This window comes from Eleginops maclovinus, chromosome 4 (genome assembly GCF_036324505.1).
Source record: "Eleginops maclovinus isolate JMC-PN-2008 ecotype Puerto Natales chromosome 4, JC_Emac_rtc_rv5, whole genome shotgun sequence".
Lineage (NCBI taxonomy): Eukaryota > Metazoa > Chordata > Actinopteri > Perciformes > Eleginopidae > Eleginops > Eleginops maclovinus.
In genome coordinates, this window is record NC_086352.1 from 26,091,900 (window position 1) to 26,111,995 (window position 20,096).

A 20,096-nucleotide genomic window follows, 5' to 3' on the forward strand; every position below is an offset into this window, starting at 1 on the left:
TTAGCAGTCAGAGCACTTAGTGTGAGGAATCCATTCATTATTCATTAGCTAATTCACCATGTATAGTAATTAAAATGAGAAACTGTTCCAAAATGGAAAGAGCTATGATGGACTGGTTTTCTATGTACACTATTTAAAAGTGCTTTCTTCAGTACTCATGCTCCAGGCCTTTATGTATGAAGTTTACCCTCTTTAAAGGGTGCAACTCTGGGTCAGAGTATGCCACCGGGTGACCCAAGAATGAATCCGAACAAGAAATATTGATGTTTGCAACATAAAAACCAACATGAACAGTTTATTATACAATATATGCAATTAAATGGCTTATAAAAACTCAAGATATGCATTTAATAATCAATGCTCATGTAACTCTTGCATATGTAGATCATTCGAGGAACATGTTTCTTTATGTTCGTAGAAATGTACCAAGGCACAGATATTTATGTCATGCCCCATTAAAAAAATCATACAGCCGTATTTATTTGATCCTGAAAACACTACAAGATCAAAATAATGTTATGTCAATTAAAAGAATACTAAAATAGGATCATCCCTCTGCTCAGTCGGTAGGGAAAAAAGAGGTGCTGCCTGTTTGAGCTATATTTGAACAACAAAGTTGCTTGTTTTGGTGTTGTTCTGACAGCAGTGGTAAAGGTTCAGAGTGGAAATAATCTTACAGTATGTGTGTGTGTGTGTGTGGGAGTGTGTGTTTCTGTGATGTTCCTGCTGACTCAAATTAGCAGACTAATTGTCTCTCTGGCAGGTGGTTCAGATCAATGGATATAACCTCAAGCTTCTTTTTTTAAATTATTGTCTGTTGACTAGAGTTTAAAATCATCCTTTGGGCGTGTGTGTGTGAGTGTGTGTGTGTGTGTGTGTGTGTGTGTGTGTGTGTGTGTGTATGAGTTATTATACAGGCTCCACATTCATGAAACAAGACTGGTGGTGTATGAGAATCAATCCTGAATCCTCACAGAATACAGATGTGCAGCAATCCCCATAAAGATACTCAAATCATCTGCACATATGTAGGTTAATCTTTAAATAAATCTCCTTCTAACCCAAAGTCATTTACCATTATGTCAATAACAGCCTCTGATTACCAATAAAAACATCGAAAACTAAAGTAACATCTATTCTCTATCCACAATTTATACCTGAGAGGAGCAATTCGACATATATCCAGGTCATGAAAACTGTAACTTCTGCTGTGCAAGCACTCAGTGTCTTGTACTGTAGGTCTTGGAGAAAAGAAAACTCTGGTTCAGCACAGAAAATGATGCTTCTGCTTTTCTTGGAGCAGCAACAGCAGCTTTTCTTGGAATAAACAGAGAGAGACTTGGACAGTTAGCATAAGCAGTGACGTGACTGAATAGGCACAAATAAGAATTCAACCTACAGAAAATCCAATTACATGCATTTAAATGACTATCTGTCGAGTGGAGAATAGCACTGGCCTCCAAAGATAAAAGCACTTAAGGAATAAGGGGACACTGATCAAACTGATTCTTTCCCTTTTTTTTTGAATGAAGCAATGATCATTTATCACTAAAGTTGCCGCCTTGATAAAATGAAGAAGAAATCTCATCACATTAAGACACAGCAAGTGTTTTCTAAACAGCTCCAAGTGACTGCTGTGTCATCAAAAAGCTGTATTCTATTAACAGCAATACTTTGTCTTTGTCTTTTGCCCATTTACCAATCCCCGGATACAGAAAGAAATACAGCAGTTTGTGTAGGCAGTATCATTATCGACCATTTACCACTGCAGAAATGTCAGGTGTAACATTTATCCCAAATCTTCTTGAGTCCTTGCCCTTGGGAAGTCTTGTTGAATTTTCTCTGTAGATCTGTACCAATTTGAACCATTGGATTTTAAATGTTTGGAAATAGTGATGTATGGAAATGGGCCTATATCAACATCACCAACCCGGAACTTGGTTTCAAATCTGCAGATTAATTGAATTGGTCTGTAAAGGGTCAGTTATTGTGTACATTACTTTTACTTTATATACTTTTCGTTCAGCCTACTATCACAAGACTATCAAACGCCTCACATTTGAATTGCTGGACCCAGAAAATAGTTGGCCTTTGTTTTGAAAAAAAGAGATTAAATCTACAGTGTGCACCTTCAATTCGAACATCCAATAAAAGAACTCATGCTTAAGATCCAATAATTAAACTCTTTTGTATATACTGTATCTATTCTGTATACTGGATTTGTTGTTGTGCGTTGCTCAATCCTTTAGAAGGATCTGGAGAAACAAGAGCATTTGTATCAAAAGCCAATCAATGTTCAAGTTTGTACCAGTTAACATTACGTTATGAACAAACGCTTTTATCCCTCACAGTCATTTCATTCGGAGTGAAATGTTGCTTCAATTAACATATCCGGTCTTGTGTCATGATTTTAAGTGGATGAAACGACTAGCTGATGACTGAATGGAAGAAAGGGGGAAAGCGACAGATGTTGGCTGAAGTCGCTGTTGCTCCTCTTTCTCTGCCCTGCTGTAAAAGTGGCTGTTCATCCCCTGAATACAGATGGCATTACACAAGCAATCCTCTAAACGGCTGAGACACGCTAACATGCTGCTGTCTGGAATGGCCTGCTTCTATCTCCAGCGCCTTTGAAAAGCCAAACACCTTTGTTAATCTCACGGCCAAGAGCCTCAGTTTAGGAAGAGGATCATTTTACCTTATACCCACACTTGCTTCCCTGGTAAATGTCTATTACGAATTTCTGTGATGTCGGCAAGAAGAGGGTACAAGCAGTAGTAAATTGGAATGACTCTCTTAGCCTGCCTGACGGTAGAGTCTCTGCTGAAGAATCAATGCTTAATGGAAAATATTGCTTGAATGCACAATTATCTTAATAAAATAGAATTTTGGCGTGGCGTCTCTCCTCTGGTCCCCTCCCCCGTGGCTTGGTGGGAGATTGGCCTGAACATTACAATTAACCTTGAACACCGTGGGGGACAGTAAGGGATGGAGCCCCTAAGATTTTCAATAATTAAATTATCCTTCCTGTTGAACAGATCCAACGTCTGGATTCTCTTTCTCCCCAGACTCCGATAGTTTTGCTTTATGTCGCACAGATCATTACTCATGTTTCTCACAGCATCATATATACAGAGTTACTCTAGGGAGAAGTACACGGGTATGCTACTTTATAATTTATAATATTCAACATGCTAAGTGAGGTGTTATACATTGTTACACCATACAGGTGTCATGATCCTTGTTTCGTGTCTGTCATGTCTGTGTAGTGTTTTTTATTTTGAAATGTTTTGCCCACTTGTGTCATGTTAAGCTTCACTTCCTGTCTGCGTTTCCCTCCTGTGCCTGATTGCGTTATTGTGTTCACCTGTTGCCCCTGTGTTTCTCCTCCCCCTTCCAGCTGTCTCTCGTTTTGTGATTACCCAAGTGTATTTAGTCCCTGTTTCCCTTTTGTCTGTTGTTCGGTCTTCGTCATTTCTTCCCTGATCTTGTCCATGTGACCTGCCTGTTCCTGTCGCCCTTCATGTCTGGAGCTAAGTGTTTTTCATGTCCTGTGTTCCCCTTGCTTCGTGTTTCATCAACAGCTTTTGAATAAAGCTCGCTTTTTGTTTTTGACCTTTACCTGCTTCCCCTGGATTTACTGCACTTGGGTCCTGTTTCCCCAACCCTGACAACAGGTTAAGTCAACTGCACACGTGGTTTACAAATTTCTAAGATTACAACTGTGTAACTCGACAAACTACATCAGGTGCAAATTGGTTTGAGACTCTTTGGATTAGTTGAAAACTATGACACCTGTAAAGGAAACGTTTGCTCACTACCTTTTTTTAACTTTTCCTTACATAAAAACTATTTAATTCAAATCTAAATTTAATTAAAAAATGCTCATGTTTTGCTCAGTAGGTGAAAGATTAAGCAGTCTGTAGCACATCAACAACACGCTACAAACTGAAGACATGTTGCAGGTGAGCCTTTGGAAGTGAGTGCCCAGCGCTGTTGACCAATAGTTTGTAGGTTTGCTTTGAGCTTTCAAAACAACAGCAAAAGAGGTGTGAAAGAAAAACATTTGAGCTTAATTTGCTTCTGCAATGCACAGTATAGTTTAGATTAAAACAAATATATATCGAGTGTAGCTGCGATTCATCTTGGAATTTTGATTTAAAGGTCACCTATTATGCTATATTCAACAATACCTTGTAGGGCCATATCTATTCAAAACTTGTCTGTGAAGTGTTGCTCAAAATACCAAACAGATCCCATTGTAGTATGCCTCATACCCCTCTAATTCAGCCCTGTTCCAAAAGTGCTGATTCTGTGACTGTAGCTTTAAATGGAAATGAGCTGCTGCATGCCACGCCCCCTTTGGAGCGTCATCATGGTACGGCAGAAACTCTGATAAACACTGCCATGATTAAATGCCATATTATGTTCCAAACTACATCAAGCATGGTTTCTGAAACAGTATGGAGCTCAAACATTTCTCTCTTGCAGGGTTTACCACAAGGACAGTACCTTTTTTATATTCGGCTTCTTTACACATATTCTCTGCAGTAGTACAGCGTTAGCTCTGAGTTTTAGCGATGCTTGCTAATGTAAACGCAGACCATATTACTTCCAAAACACGTTGTGCATTGTTTCTGATACACATAGGTTGACATGTTCGTTCTTCACTGTTTACAGCTAGAACTGTGCCATTATATGTATTAGATATTTAACTAATTTAAGTCCCTCCTGCAGAATATGCACATCCTGCTGAATACGCAGACAGAATAAAAAGCCAGCCCACATTTCGATAAGGAGGAAAAGAGAGAGGGTTGTATTTTCTGACACTTTTTGAGTCTCCTTACACACCGGGGACATATATTTATGTATAAAAGATGTCAAAAGTGCATTTTGTATAATAAATAACCTTAAAGCTTAAGGTCTGAAAAACACTTAATGAAACGAATCAAATAGAAAACAGAACATTAAAGGAGGGAACATAACTTTCAAAGTGACTTCAACGTCTTTCCATCAAAATATATACCAAGGCCATGATCAATTTATTTACACTCTGCTACTACTACAACATTGTAAGGCCATATGTTGATTTGTTTATATCTGTGGTTCAACAAGATCATCAGAGTTCTGACTCAGCCTGTGTCATGTCCATTTCTAGAGAATCACCAATTTAAAACATTTCTTAACATCACATCAACATTTTATGATTATTTAAGCTATGAAAGTGGAGTTTTAGTAGAATAAAGTGTACTGTAAATAAGCAAAATGCATGTGTCACCATCATTGAATACGTGTTGCTGCTCGACTTGAACTGTAGTTACAGGATGTGGTTTCAATAAGTGGATCAAACCTAAACGCTACTTTGAATGTTTAAGTTGACTTCAAAAAGTCTCAGTCCTTTTGATTTAACTATTAAAAAGCAGTGTCCAGTCAGGAAAAAGTACATGGGGCAACCTGCAGTTCAGATTAAGTGCCTTGGTTAGGGGCTGAATTCTGAGTCAACCATGGTTGGAGCTTGGATCCCAGGATTTTGGTGTCGTGAGATGACAGTGGGGCTATTTATCCACCTTAGTCTGACCCAGAAAGTGATTTGATTCATAATGTCAGCTCTCTAGAATAGCCTCAATGTTTTTCTTATATTTTTATTTGAAAAAACATAACCCTGATCCCAGCAAGTGGCATGATCACTGACTCAGGATGAGAAGTGTGTTGGCTCAGTCAGGTGTAGGAAGGTTTTCATGTTGATGTCTGAGTGGAGCAGAGAGCTGCCAATCATTCACTGAAACAACCCACTTGACAAAACACTTGTCTGAAGCTAATGCCTATTGATCACCATGAGCGAGGCAAAATTGTGGGCCATGCTGGCATGGATCCACTTTGAGGTAAACAAACCACTACAGTGCGACAACACAAAACACAAAAGCAATTGAGGTGGCTGACTGGAAGTCTGCATCAGGCAAAGAGTCGTGTCAGTAATTGCATTGGCGCAATTACTTCCTGTAGGGCTCGTTTGAAAAGGAGATTCTTGAACAATTGAAACGGAGGATGATTCGTTTGGTGAGAAGTAAAATTAGGACTTGAGGTATGAAATTATATTGAGTACTATCATGGAATCGTTTCACCATTACCAAATACAATTTATGACATTCAGCAGTAAGCCCACTAATTTGAACAGTAACCAAACCTGGTCTTTTTCAATTGCAGTCAGTTTCAGACAAAGCCTTTGTTGAAATGGGTTTAGGCGTACAAAGTCATTGGATTGTGACGGTGACCTTCAGATTAGGGATCAACTCTGGAATACACAATACCCGCTGTGGATCACCTGATGTGCTGTAAATCCACACCATTACGATAATTGACCAACCGCATTTTAATCACACAAAAAATATTAATTCGCATTTGGCTAATATAAATGAAGTGCTTTTAAATGTGATTGTTAACTGAAGTCAAAGGCAATTTATATCAGCACTGAGCAGCAGACTGTATTCATTATGTTCGACAGTGAGAGTATTCTGTTGTTGTTCTGTTTTGGGGGGAGTGTATCGAACTTAACAGTGATTTTTTTCTTTCTTTGGACCCCATAGGATATTTTTTCAGCTGTACATCTAATATGATTGTTATGGCTATCTCTCCCATGGCAGGTTTGAAGGTTAACACGGTTTTCCTACACTGTTTACACACACTATCTCACACTCACACACAGTCAGTAACACATGTCCAGGTGTCTCATGGGGCCTCCTTCCAGTGCCTCACTTTTCTCTGGATGTGCTCAAACAGAATATACGAGCTGGAGGGCTTGGAACAGGACCAGGCTCGTCTACTCGATTTTGGGTCATAAATGCGGCCCCTGCCCAAGGACTGCAGGGCCTTTTAAAACAAGACTCTGATTGGACACACTTCTGTTGCTCTGTCCCGACTGCAAGCATGCCAGCTGATCAGAGAGGCAGAACAAAGCCGATCTCTTACAAGCCGGTCGGCTCTCGACCTCGCATACAGTAACCAGAATGGAATCTATTTTCTATTTTTTAAAGAATGTCCTTGCTTCACCACTGCTTGTAGACAGTGGTAACTGCTGTAAGAACAGGCAGCTGGGAATTGTGTACCAAAATAAATATGGGATGCATTCAGCAGCTCATTTCAACAGGGACCAGATCATCAGCTTCAGTGATGGAAAGAAACAAGATTGAAATGTGTGCATTGGGGTAGGAAAAGTGTTGAAAGTTAGGTTTATGAGTCCCTATGCATTGTGCATACAGCCTTGCTCACGCTGGTGTTTTGAACGTCTAATTTGTTCATGAATAATACAACATGAACCATTTGGCTCATGAATATGAAATAGATGGAACCACAGGCTCTCCCCATAATCAACAGTCGACACACACAGTCCGTCGTCAGCTCTCTAGCTCTGCAGCAGCATTTATTCTAGTGCATTTAGCCAACCACAGCCGATCATAGCCATAGAGGAGCCTCAGTGTTGGTACAAACTGTCCGTGAATAATGTGTGAATACAGCGTCTTTCGCCGCCAAGGATATTTCAGTAGATCACAGGCGTTCTCTTTTTCCTTCTGTGTCTTTTTCCACTCTCTCTCATCTTCATGCACAGACAAACGGTATTTACTGTGTGACAGCCCTAATTCCCTAGAACTCCAACTTTGTCTCACATGGAGAAAAAAATATGACTGTAATGTTTTATTTACTGCTGTTGGATAAACAGCGTGCTCACTGTCGAAGCAACAGTGAAGCATGATGCGGAGCTAAACAGCTAATGCACCTAAAATCTATGCCCATCAGTTTACCCCGCCTTAAGCCACATGGCTCTGCTCCAACATTGCCATATGCCCCTTAGCCTAGCTGCTCCATGCTTTGGTGAATGACTCATGGTACAGAGTTCACATATCATCGCTACCGAGAATGAGAAAACACGACTGGGGGAGGATGGTGGACACAGGAGTGGATGTTGATGCATTTCTGGCTCAAGGCATTGTTTTATTGCAATAAGACGCCTGTTGACTATTGTTGTGATAGACTGGTCACTTTGTATACAAATATGCAACCCAAAACTGTGATTTTTGCAATCATATATGACAATACAAATGATAAGAATACTGTAATTGAAATCAGGCATTTGAAGCATTTTAGCAGGAAATACACACGTTAACTGTTTGTAGCCTATATGAATTCTTTGGGATTTCTGGTCAGTTAGTTGACAAAGCAAGCAATTTGAAGATGCCTATTGGGACTATAGAAAATGAGTTGTTGTTGTTGCGAATGCACTATAAAAACATGATGTTACATGCTTTACTTCATCGGAGGAGGCACACGATCCACTTTTAGTTGGGATAAACGTTTTCTTCTTCAAAAGCATTTATTTTAAAGCCATTATACTGACACAACAATACATGGCATGTGAATTGGAAAACCAAAGTTTTTTTTTCTATTCAGTCAAAGAAAAGTTTGAGGCAAAGCTCTTCAAAGGGCTTTCTTTCACCTATACTAGGTTTGAAATTGACACATCAAATAGCAGAATACATGTATAGCTCTCTTTGGTGTAGGTTGGACTCTGCTCTCCCTGTGTTGCAAATATAAGCTGCCTGCAGTCTTTGTTAAGATTTCATTGTCTTCCCTCTTTGGAACTCTAAAAGCAGTGTAAAACCAGAAGAACATAATCAGGGCCTCTTGTGTCATTTTGAGATTTATGTGGATTTGACCATTATTGAGATACATTTTCTCCTAAGGATGACTCATAATAGCCTGATCCTTTTTGCAACAACACATGTAATGTGTCCAACATTTGTGGTTTATGACTAAGTACCTTCATCTACCCATTAGCCTACTTTGTATTCTGGGCTAATTAGCAAATGTTGAGAGTAGTAAGCATTGTGCCTGCTAAAGATCTGCATGTGTATTGTCATAATGAGCATGTTAGAATGCCGACTGAAGCATTAAACACATTGCATCACTGTATCGATACCTATAGCTTCACAGAGTCTAATTCTTGTGTAACTTCAAATGCACAAAATGACGGCAGAGAATCTGTGAAAGCTTTTTGGGTTAAGATCAACTCTGTCAAACCCATTATCTCAACGCAACACTACATGGCTGTCAAGCTTAAACACAAGGTTCTTTCATTTCCAGTGTACGAAAAGATGACATTTAAGAGCTTTCACCCAAAAGCGAGGTCAGGCTCTATTCTATGTATCAGGTTGAAGTTAGTCAGCCAGCGCTACTGTCTCATTTTATTAACCGGCCCTTTTTTGTTAGTCCTTTTCATTACCAGGGTGTGAATGAGATAAAGACTGGGGACTGCCCCTCGGTTTGTGTCAGTATTCCCTGCCTGGATAATTAAAGTCCAAGCAGCAGGTGCTAGTTAGACAAGCTTGCAAAATTTTCACTTCAGCTTCGAACCATTACGTGCAAACGCTTACTGAGCTTCAGGTGTGACAAATAATTTAGTCAGAAGTTTGAAGATTGAAGAGCTTCAAAACGCTGCTGTAGCTAATGGTTATATTATTATTGAATCAGTTAATTAGTTTCTGGATGAATGATTACTTTTTGTGTTTAATGACAGACAATAGTGAAGAAGGTGACATCTCAAACATATTTAAGAAGCTATCAGACCTAGAAGTTACTTAAAGGACTAACAAATTATAATAATTATTTAAAGCCAAGCATAATGATTCATGCACGCAATGTTAGATGTATGTTATGTGCTTTGATCTGGAGATGTCTGTTTCTGAGATGTCTGCAAACACCCAGTACAATGGATGGAATTCCCTTTTTGGTAAAAAGAAAGACCTCAATTACAATGTGTATTTCCAGAAAGTGTATATAGCGTACACAGGTCACGTATAACTATTATGCAACATAATGCTATCTTACTGGCTAATTCTTGGCACATTTCAGTCCTAAAATGTGCATATTTTTGTTATTTTTGAGACATTGAAATATATTGAAAAGCATTTCTTTCTAGGTTTGTGAACTGATGAATACAATGTGATATGGGCAAAAACTCAATCGGAAGACTTTGATTAGAATTAGCTGCAAAAATGTGTATGGGACATCCCTTTCTCCGGTGACAAACAAACAACCTACAAGATGGGAATGAGTCAAATCTCAAATTGTGTTGCAAATGTCCTTAAAGAAATCCAGTTGCACTGGATGCTTAGCACCAGCTTAATGCATTTCACAACAAATAAAATGCACTTGGTATTATTACTGAGCATACAAGACGTGAAGAAAAAGCATGGAAAGAGCTTTTCATCTTTCTTTCCCTTTGAATTTGAAGTACAAAATACTTGTGCGGCAAACAATGAGGTTCAACAATAATGTATAATACATGGCAACAAGGGAACGAGATGTTCATACAGCCTTTTTCCATCCCAGAAAACACTGGTTGAATAAAAAGTGTTGTCATAAAAGGGGAAACATGTAGCAGAGGCGACTGTGAGCCACACACACGAAAGAGGAAATCTTGTCAGCCTTACAAGATTCCCTTCTCGGTTTAGTAGCGTTTGACATGGTGCCAGATACTGAGGTTTCATCTTTGCCAATTAAGCCAATCTAATGTATTCCAGCAACTACTCTAAGCTGTTTGCCAACGCATTAACACACTACATATTTTTTATTTCATTCAATCTAGTAACTCCCTTCATTGTATGAATCACGCTCTGTTCCTAGTGAGTTGCGACATGAAAGTCTGTGCATGCATGGATCTAAGTAATGTTAAGATACACTCATCAAAGACATCTGAGCCAAACGAACTGGCAACAGATAAAATGTATATTATTATGTGTGGAATTGGATAAATAGGGTAAAGTTAGAGAGATGAATACAGAAAGGGGTGAGGGAGGGGCCATTAAACATGAGAGAGATAGAGACACATCATGACAGTCATCACTTCAGCTATTATCCCTAATTCTCTAAGGGAATATCTCTGTAAGGCGGAGTAAATTTGAGGCTGATAAGCAGACAATGAGATTTGCCCGGGCTTTGAGGCAAAGCTCTTCCAAGGGCTTGATTTCACCTACACTAGGGTTGAACTTGACTCACCAGATGGCAGAGAACTTCTTTCTATGGTGTAGGTAAAAACTTTGCTGTGTTTTAAAGGAACATAATTAAATGCTGTGCAAATTTGTTGGTGGGTGGCTAATATAAATTCATCGTGTTGTACATATCGGCTGTGCAGTGTAAAGGTGTCATTCTCTTTTCTCAGCTTGCCTCCAATTATCACTATGATTCTAACATCCACGTCCAAGTTAAGTAAGGAATAACGTTAGGATATTTGTTACATTAACGCAGCTTTTAAAAAATGTCTCTGTACATTGCATATATTTCTCTATGCTTTAATGTCTCCTACTATGAACCGTTACCCATTCCTCTGACAATTAAGGAGATTTCAAATCAAAACTTCTACTTCTGAGGAACTAAACACCTATATCATATTAACATGGAAATATTGTAAATATGTTTGCGTTTACGTTTTTGTAAAGCCTTCTTTTATTCATACTTGATTAATGGTTTGAACCAAAAAACTGAAGAAAAAAAATTCCTTGTATGTGAAAACCTGCTGGGCAATAAACAGGATTCTGGTTCTGATACTGGTACCTTGCCAAAGAACTAGATTGGTAAGCATCCTCATGTGGTTTGTGATTGCATGCAGCAGGTCTGCATGTTAACTTTAGTATTTAGCACACAGCAACACTGTGCTTTTAGGAACAGCCTCACAGAGCTGCTGGCACGGCTGAAAACCTTTAATCTTCTTTGTGTTCAAATGCACAAAATGACTTCTATTATCTGAACATTAATGTTTCCCCGTGAAAAAGATTGTTTCGGTTTATTTCATAACATAGGAAGTGAAAGAATATATAATATGGAACAAATTGACTTTACAGATGGACAGATGAGAAACTGGTTATGCTGCTGGGTTTTTAAGTTCCTATTTATGTTATGTTACTTTTCTCACTCTGTGATTCTGATTATTTGAATTCATTATAACAGCCGTGAAACTGATCTGCGGTACTTCATGAAGCAACCAGAAATTTCATTATGTCTTAGATTAAATTGACCTATTCTTGAGTTTTTGCTCTCCACTGGCCATGGACATTTCAATAAAAAAGTGTGACAATTGCATGTCATGTTATCTGTATCGTAATGCTTTGTTCATTGTATTGCAGAATTTTGTTCATGTTTTTTCAGTCACCACATTTATGTACCAGAGCTGTTTAACTAACCCTTTTTTAAGAGATATCTAAAGGTCACTTCATTCAAGTGTTGATTTGGTAATTTACGGGTCAATATACATAAAAACTAGGCAAATGTTTGGTCAATTAGGTCATATTTTATTAGATGTCTGGGTCAATCAGCCCTTGTTTCCACTGCATTTCAGTGACTATACATTGGATCTGCTTGACACTAAAATACAAAAAAAGTAGCCCAACTTTATAACCTGGAGGATATTTTGACTTGCATTTCAAAACATTGCTTAAGTATATTTCTCTATCTAAGTGAAGTGTTACCTGAAAGGGTAATTACCTTTCCCTTAAATATCTTATTGCTAATGAAATAGAATGGATAAATAGGTATTTGTTGAACCATTAACCTGACTAATAGGACTATTTAATAAACTTGGGATCAGATTCAACATGAAACACAGCCCTACACATTCCCAGAAGTGTTTCCCATGCAGCACAGCTTTCTGTGCTTTCCAACTGCTGTGATGTGTCTTTATTATATGAATATGCATTGAAATGGCACAGAAATGAACTAAAATGGTTGTATAAAAGCCACAATTGCCTTAAGGACATTGTTTACTGTGATTATGCATTCTTTAGATCAATGGGTATTGCCTCACATCACAGCATCGCCATACCTATAATCACTGAAAAGAAATGTTGACTCAAGCATTATTGTTAAACTCTATATGTGTAGGTTGTTGGGAATCTATGAAGGGCATGATGGCATTTTCAGAAAGTGGCTGGCTGCTGAAGAGCCAGAAACATGGTAGTCTGAGCATACTCTTTCTCTCAGAGGCTCTCACTGGAGTTGATGGCTGGTTGCTGCTGCAGGCCACAGCAGACACATAGTACACAGCACAGATGGTGAAATAAGGCACCAACGGCTACAGTCAAAACAGTGAATGTGTCATAATGACATTTGTGCCATAAGTTGTGATTTTTTTCTAGGCATCAGGCTGTCTCTCCACATAAGACACTCTTAGTGTTATAGTGGGTCCATATAGGCGAACACAAAGCAGATACAGCCGCTTCATACATCAGCACGTTAATATTTGTTGATTTAGAAATGCAGACTGGTGAATGACACAGAGCAGGATTCTCAGAATAATCCCTTTTCTGGTGCACAAAGGCATAACTTAAGCTGCTACAGTGAATACTAAGTCTCTCCAGCCTGGCATGCGTTGGACTCTTTCACACCCGAGCAGTTCAACTCGCTCACATCGGCCTGTCTCTTGACTCGACACAAACACATGTTTTGTGGAGGTAGATACAGAGTGCTATCTATCAAAATGGAGCTGGTTGGAGTCAGTCTTATCTCAAGTTGCATCCCACTCGCTTATTTATGTCACGTAGATGCACGACTGTACACGTGTATCAAGAATGTACACAATCATTCAGTATTAGGTAAGATAAAAAAGCACAGGCCTGGAGGCACGGCGCTGTTTTCAACTTAATCAACACAGAAACTCAGCCATAATTTATCGCCTCTCTCCTAACACCAATCCTCATATCACAAAGAGAAGTATGCAGAAGGCCAAGAAGACAATATAAATTGATTAAACAACACAGCAGTGGCCCTGTATAGTCAAGCATATCCCTCAAAAACACTGAGTGGCCCTATCAATCGCCTAAATAATAAGTTCAATGGGAAAGATATTCATTCAAAATGAATCAGCCTTTTTGCTGTTGACAGATCCAAAACCAGGGCTTTCAAACAAGGGAGTTTATTTTCCCCAGTTCATAGTTTTCATGAAAGAAAGGTCTATTGCATTTTAAAAAGACACCATAATTATACTAAGATGGGTTTAAGCCAGTCAGAAGGTTACTCAGTCACAGATAAAAGGAAAAAGTAAAAAAAAAAACAAACATAAACATATTTTCAGCTTCACAATCAATCTGTTCAAACCGGATAGTATTTGGTATTTTGCTTGATAAACGACTTGTGCATTATGTTTTTTTTTTCTCCATTAACTATTAATTGACAAATTCTAATGAATTGTAATGGGTTTTGGAAATCAATTATGAATCCTACTTTGATTGACAGGTCATTCGGCATCTTAAATATGCCACTTATTCCACGCAGGTGTCAGCCTGGTCCTGAAATGACTGATTAACATCCCATCACGCTTGGGGTTGTGTGTAAAAACCCTAGGCAGACCCAGATGCTCATTATGTTTGGCTCCTGTGGCTAAAATGAAAAGCCTGACTGTTGACACTCAGTTAGCTGGATCTTCTGTGATGTGCATTGTTTGATTTAATGATGTTTCACAATTGTAAGATATGGCTAAGGTGACAATGGCATGACATTGAAACGACATAACCACCTGGGAAGAACATACACACATAGTCCTCAACTGTGATGTTTGTGCATCATTGATGGATGAAAAAGACTATGAATCAACTTTCCCGCAAATGTCAGTCCGAGGTGAAAGCAGACAGATTGTGACATGAAATTTAGGTAGCAATCATATCATGAAACTGCATCATGTAAAAGCTTATTATGCATAAATTACCTCTTTTACACAGCAGGTAGTGCAACAACAAAAGCAGTGGTTCACTGAGAAGGAAAAAAAAGCATCGGATGGGTAGATGAGTCACGGTACACCCTGTTCTAAACCAGTGGTTGCTTACATGTGTGTTACACATGAAAATATAAATCTATTCGCCCAAGTGCTTATTTCCCACCGTGAAGGCTTCTGTCTGAGTGAGTGTTCTGATGTTCTGGTGAGTGGTCCTGGCAAGGTTTACATCCATTTGGTAGCAGGAAGGTAAACACCAAAACAACCCCGCCTTTCAGGCTGATAGAATTTCTTACGCTTTGCTGCCCTGATTCATGAGGAATATTTCAAGGTGACAAACCCGAATCCACAGGCTATGACGCGTCCCAGAGTTGTTTGATGAGAATGGAAATTGTGTTCACCACTGTGCCAGTAATGGTCACCAGTTCTCAACCAAGCAGAGCACACTTATTCTACAAAGAATATTCCTGACCACCTTTAAAACTCAAAAGGTGGAAAATTGCTTCAGGTTGTTTGTCTTAGAATCTCAAAGCTCAGTGTAGCAGCTCAGATGGCTCATTTTGACCCAATGCCCCATTGAGACACTTCTGTGTGTGTGTGTGTGTGTGTGTGTGTGTGTGTGTGTGTGTGTGTGTGTGTGTGTGTGTGTGTGTGTGTGTGTGTGTGTGTGTGTGTGTGTGACCTTAATTTTAGCAGTTAGTAGCATATTGGTGAACTGAAACAGTGGAGATATTGAACTGAAGGAAATGAAACAGTGTAAGTTTAAATCTAAATGTTAGAGAACAGAACAAGTGTTTTCTCTTCTACATAACACTAATACTAGTGAGATCATCCGGAATAACATGATTTAAGACATGTCCTACTTCAAATGACCATTTTCTAAGACATTTCTAGAGCCCACATATGATTTTATATGTAACAGGCTCTAATCTACCTACTATAAACCCTCATGTACCCTATATGTAGTATGATTAAATCCCCCATTCCATCGTCAAACTCCTAAACCAATCAAGCAGCATGAAGGTGAAACATAATGTGTAGGCTATATATCCATGCAAATATTGTGGTAACCAACCCTAAATGACAGCCCGGCTCTTAAACACTCTGACTGTGTCCTTCATTTTTACTGGCAGGTTGTAAAATCTCCAGATGTGCATATGAAAGCGTACACTTGAGAACAAACCAGCTCAGGTTGAAGTGGAAGGCTTTTGGCTGCAGCAGCTCTAGCAATTTCAGATGTGATGTCTGCTCCAAATGCAGCTCCCTCTACTCATTTCAGCCAACACACAAGTATTTTCAGCATCAAGGCTTTTCAGCACCTCCCACTGATGGATAGCTCCTATTCACGTTTTCAACCAGAAAAGGGCTGTATTGCCAAAGCAACAATTCTATTTAAAATGCACCCTGTACTTCTGGTAAACCTGCTCAGGCTGTGGTAGGAAAAAATGACAACCTAATTTTTAAATATCACCCATGGGTGGCTTTGCTTCGATTTTACAGACATACTAGGTCAACAGGCAGAACCACACAGAGAGGAAATGTGCACGACGTGTGTGCATGAGCAAATTCTGTAAAATAAAGCATGACCTGAAGCTTTTGCTCTGCCACATTCCCACTCAAAGCACCCCTCCAGCCTGCCCACCTGGCCAATCCGGCGCTCTTTCTGCTGCAAACGTGTATGCTGAGAATACCTGAACTGAATTTGAATTACCATATGACGTAGGCCTTTTTCTAGCAGTAATGTCCTGCTGGCAACAGGGGCTACCACAGACCCACACAGTCTCAAACAAGCGCTCAAACACACAATTTGTTGCACCAGCGACCCCCCCCCCCCCTCCCACCACATACCTCCTAACCCCCCCTTTCTGTCCCTATCAATCTTTAACTCCATCTATATCTCTCACACACACCGTCAGAAACACACACATCACTCACAAACCAAAGGGGATGCGACAGCGACCACAACCTACCTATAGGGATGAAAAAAGCACACATCAAAAGAAAAAAAGTATGTTTTTTTCTCATTGAAGTCAGTGACCACAAAACACAGGTTAAATGGCGATGAATCGGTCTGCATTGAGACATACTATAGCTGCACGTCGCACTGAATGGGCTCAATTGGACTGCATAATGTATAAAAAATACTTACGCATTTTCTCGAATAAATGAAACCGATGCTGAAGAAAAAATCAGCAGGGCCCAGGTCCCCGTTTTCAAGATGTGCGGTGCGAGCGAGGCACAAATCTCCATGTGAAAGGATCGGAGGCTGCTGCAGTCCGCGTCTCTCTCGATCACAAGTCAAGATGCTCGCCTGCACAACATGCCAAACATTCAGAAAGAGTTGCGTGGATCTGCGGTGCGGACACCATTCCCTCGGATGTAATGAGCGCCGATGAAAGCCCCCCCAGAGGACCAGCAGCAACCCTCCTGGACTTGAAGATATTCCTCTGGACTGAGGAGGAGGAAACCCTGCAGAGTTTTTGATGGGGGATCAAGTCAGTATAGGCCCTTCTCTCCCCCCCACCCCCCCACAAAAAAAAAAAAAAAACAGTCACTGTCCAAAATTGACTCCGACCGGTGGTTTCTTCTACTAAAGATCACTAAATCAAATCCCACAACATAAATGAAAAATACAACCAATGTGGACTAATTTCGGGGATTTAGCAGTCAAATTGATATTGTACGTGGATCAGTTACTCAAAAGAAAATCCATGGGCTGACAAGACGATTAATTACCTATTTAAAGCACTGTTAAGGTCAGCGTAGAAAGGGGTGCAGAAGCGTCCTACAAAAAAAACCCTGAGAACCGCTATTGGATAAAATTAAGGATATCCGTCCCACTGCAACCATCACACGCGTCGCATCAGGACAAATGGGCTGCCATGGGGTGCTCTAGAAATCGCAAAGCATATGGCATACAGTCTTTTCTATCAACGTGAAGCAATTTCCCCTTAAAGCAATCCGATGTATTGATTACATAAGCGCAGCTATTAGTAATTATTCCGCCTGGCTGGGAGAATGTGTCCGATCCGGGTGGTGTAGCAGCAGCATCATCCGTGTGTTGCAAATAAAGCGGCTTTTTTTTTTTTGCCACCGGCTCCTAATGGTTCCCCCGCTCTCTGCAGTCCATGACTTGAATAGCGAGCACGTTGAAATCACGGTCTCCAGGCACAGATCTGCCGCGCGCGTGAGTCACGTGTGTGTGTGTGTGTGTGTGTGTGTGTGTGTGTGTGTGTGTGTGTGTGTGTGTGTGTGTGTGTGTGTGTGTGTGTGTGTGTGTGTGGTTTAAAGTGTAGGAAGGTGGTGCGCGTGTGTTGGCGTGAGCGTGTTCGTGGTGTGGCCAGGGACAACTTTAACTTTGACCACTTTGCCTGCTCGTCCATCGGCCCATTGAAATCACCCTGTGGTTGTTAATCAACAGGGATCAATCGCATTAACGCATAAAGTCCAGTCTGCTGTCTCTTCTGTGTGTTTGTGTGTGTGTGTGAGAGTGTGTGTGTGTGTGTGTGCGCGCGTGCGCGCGTGCGCGTGCATGGATCATTCAATTGTTGATGAGGTATGGTTGCCATCTACAGGCATGAGACTCTATCCAGTCATCCAAAACGGACCATTTCCACAGTCTGCATGCACACATAAATTCACATTCAACATGTGGAAGCAGTGCTACTCCACATGCAAAGCACAGATACAATATGTGCAGTTTCCCACAAATCAGCTACAAAAAAAGTCATGATTAATCAGAACATTACTGTACATTATTTTACTACCTGCTGTTTTGAATTAGGATGTTTACCTGCAACCAGTTTATTCCTTTACAAATGCAGACAAAAGTAACCTAGGCAACCCCTGTGTGGCTGAAAACTGCCTTCTGATTCTCTGTGGTCACATTAAGGGACATTTTCTTTCTCTGCAGAGACCAGTGTGACAGACATGATGGCACTCATAGGTAAGGGGCTTTAGTGACTTACACACCAGAGACAGATAAGTGAGTATGCATTCATTTCAGCTGAGATGAACATCATGTCTCATTAGACCACATAATGGAACAGAAGTCGCCTTCGTGACCAAGTGGCTGCTGGTTACTGAGGCCACGCTGCTTTATGAGATCGACAAAGACAGAGAGGGAGAATAAAAGATGAATCCTGTGCGTGAGGGGTCACTGAATAATCTGATTAGTATGGAGATCATCTGAATCATATGCTATGGACTTAGCAATCACTAGATCTTAAACCAGTTGGTCACCTAAATATTTGGAGTGATGCTAGGAAGTGCTTCCCATGGTGGTGGAATGTAAAGGTACAATTAAATGCAAATTTGAAACACTTGTACTTACCTTTACCCTTCTATGCCATGTTATACATTTGCCTTACAACATCATACAAGCAAATATGGTCCTTTTTACTCCACTGCAAGAAAACAACAATTCTTATAACTGTTATGAAAAGTTGGCTACTTAAAAGAAAAAATAATAAGATTTAAAGAAAAAGAAAAAGGTCCAATGTGCTCTGAAATTCAAACATTTGTAACTAAGGTGTTTTTGGGAGGGAACGCAAAAAGTAAAATAGTAAAAAACAAAAAAAAGGTCCAAGGCAGTCTTTTGTCAAAATGTATAAGCCTTTAATCAAATTGGTGTTTCAAGACATGGAAAATCCCTGTGTACGATAAAATGGAGCTGAAAATGTACAAGCTTTGGCTGTTTTTCAGAATTCTCCAAAGCCATCTGATGAAAGGCTTTTTTAAACATTTGTGTGAAGAGTTTTTTTTATTATTGAATATTTTAAAACCCTCTTGGTTCAGCTGGAAAATGCACCGTCGCTTCAAACAGTGCTGTGTTTCTGAGCTCATTAAAAAGTTTGAGATATACAGTAGTACATGGTTTTTACAGAACAGCGATGCTACAAACATGTGATGATGCAATGCTGTAAACAACAAAACAGTATAGAAATAAGAGCAACCTTTAACATCTGGTAGCAAAATATGAAAAACACAGTAATGCAGAAAAAAACCTCAAAATATATCTTAGTGAAACACTGATGGGAAGCATGTTACTGCAAAAGGGGAACTTAAGAACGTTACAAACTTCTTGCATTACTTTGTTCTCTTTACAGCTTACTTTTAGAATAGTATTAAGGTCTTCATTTTACACTAAACAAATTCTTAGCAGTTATCCAATCTATTAGGTATATTAAACTGAATGCATTTCCAACATCTGAAAGTCAAAACTGTACCCCATAAAGCAAGTGAAAGGGTTGCTTGTCAAAACAAAAGCCAATTCCACATTAAACATAACCCTGCTCTCAGAATCTAAATCAGTGCATATCTTAATGTTGTTATACGTCCTTGGATA

At 39.7% G+C, this 20,096-nt stretch overlaps 1 protein-coding gene across 1 annotated transcript in view; it reads right to left on the reverse strand.

Moving 5' to 3' along the window:
• The window catches only part of lrrc4cb (leucine rich repeat containing 4C, genome duplicate b), a 37,098-nt gene extending 19,896 nt beyond the window's left edge, over positions 1-17,202 (reverse strand). Inside the window, exon 1 of the mRNA XM_063881897.1 lies at positions 16,899-17,202. The gene's annotated coding sequence lies outside the window, so the exon portion shown is untranslated. The remainder of the gene's footprint in view (positions 1-16,898) is intronic.
• Positions 17,203-20,096: the final 2,894 nt, after the last annotated feature.